This window comes from Lepisosteus platostomus, unplaced genomic scaffold (genome assembly GCF_059453375.1).
Source record: "Lepisosteus platostomus isolate fLepPlt1 unplaced genomic scaffold, fLepPlt1.hap1 Scaffold_74_H1, whole genome shotgun sequence".
Taxonomy (NCBI): Eukaryota; Metazoa; Chordata; class Actinopteri; order Semionotiformes; family Lepisosteidae; genus Lepisosteus; species Lepisosteus platostomus.
In genome coordinates, this window is record NW_028291686.1 from 2824 (window position 1) to 4136 (window position 1313).

General features: G+C 49.8%; 1 non-coding gene across 1 annotated transcript; it reads left to right on the forward strand.

Moving 5' to 3' along the window:
* The first annotated feature begins 311 nt into the window (after positions 1–311).
* Positions 312–393, forward strand: trnas-gcu (transfer RNA serine (anticodon GCU)). The gene has a single exon. It is a non-coding gene; the product is annotated as a tRNA-Ser (tRNA).
* Positions 394–1313: the final 920 nt, after the last annotated feature.

A 1313-nucleotide genomic window follows, 5' to 3' on the forward strand; every position in this document is an offset into this window, starting at 1 on the left:
CCGCCTGCTCGCTGAGCAAGTTGCCACCTTTACATATAATAGCAACATCAACACCAAGAGAAAGGGTGACAAATGGCTTTTATCTGGAACTTTTCATGTCCAAGGAGCTCAATGTGCTTTCTGTGTACAACAGGGCCACTGAACTCCACACTGGCCACTGAACCACAGCAGTGGCTTGCTGGCTTGACATCTCCCAAGGAAAATGTTGAAATCGCATGTGGAACAGGAAAATGACCCTCGAGTACGGGGGAAAAAAAAGAAAAAGATCATCTGGAGCGCGCCAACCCATGTCCGGACAGCCCAGATCCCTCGACGAGGTGGCCGAGTGGTTAAGGCGATGGACTGCTAATCCATTGTGCTCCGCACGCATGGGTTCGAATCCCATTCTCGTCGCGCTCCATGTGTGCCCGTTCGGCGTTGGCCCTCCTGTCGTTTGCTCCGGTTCTAGAGCCGTGCATTTTCTAGCGGTGGCTGAACATGGTATAGTAGGCTAACGTCGGTATCGAGCAGTAACAGTAACGGTATTTTCGTGTCGCTGCTGCCAAGTGGCTCTGGGTTGAGACCGCGTTTTCACTTACTTGCAACGCAAACGGAGAAAGCGATTTTTGACAGTCTCTCGAGAGACCGCGCTAGGTGTTTAGGGATAGACTTTGTCAGTTCCCCCTGGGATGGTGGCCTCTCAAATAGTTTGTGATTCCTTATACAGTAGAAGCCTGCTTCGTGGCTTAAATCCAAGCTAAGGAAACGAGTTAGAGGTCTGATGCAGAACTGCGAATTCAATGAAGGGGAACACTACAGTACATTGCACTGTATGTGTGAGGAAAGCTGCCCCCTTCAGTCCCTTGTCGACCGAACAGAGGACTGTAAAGGATACCGCCAAGAAACTTAAGGATGCTGGTTGGAATCCAGCTCCAAAGAAGCCCCTTTGGGTGTTATGTCATCAAAAAGTAAGAACAGCGAATCTCCCTTTGATCAAAAGCGCAACAGAGCTGTTTTCCGTGGAGCAGGTTTCAGACCCGTAGACCTGTTTTATTTGTAGGGCAGGGCGCATTCCCAAACGCGAATCTCCTGTTTTAGAAATGCTTTGGGCGGCGTGAAGTGAAAATAAGAAGTGGGCTCCAGATGCACATGGAAGCAATCAAGTGTTTCATCCGAGCTGTTTCAAAGACTGCCCAAGAGCTTTCCTTTCACAGAGGCGCAACGATTAATGATGGGGGTGCACCCTTCAATGCGCCTTACGACTCTAGGGAGTGATTGAGACGATTCGTAGCGTGTGCTCATTTCTCTCTATTCCCCGTGTTGCAGTGGTAGGA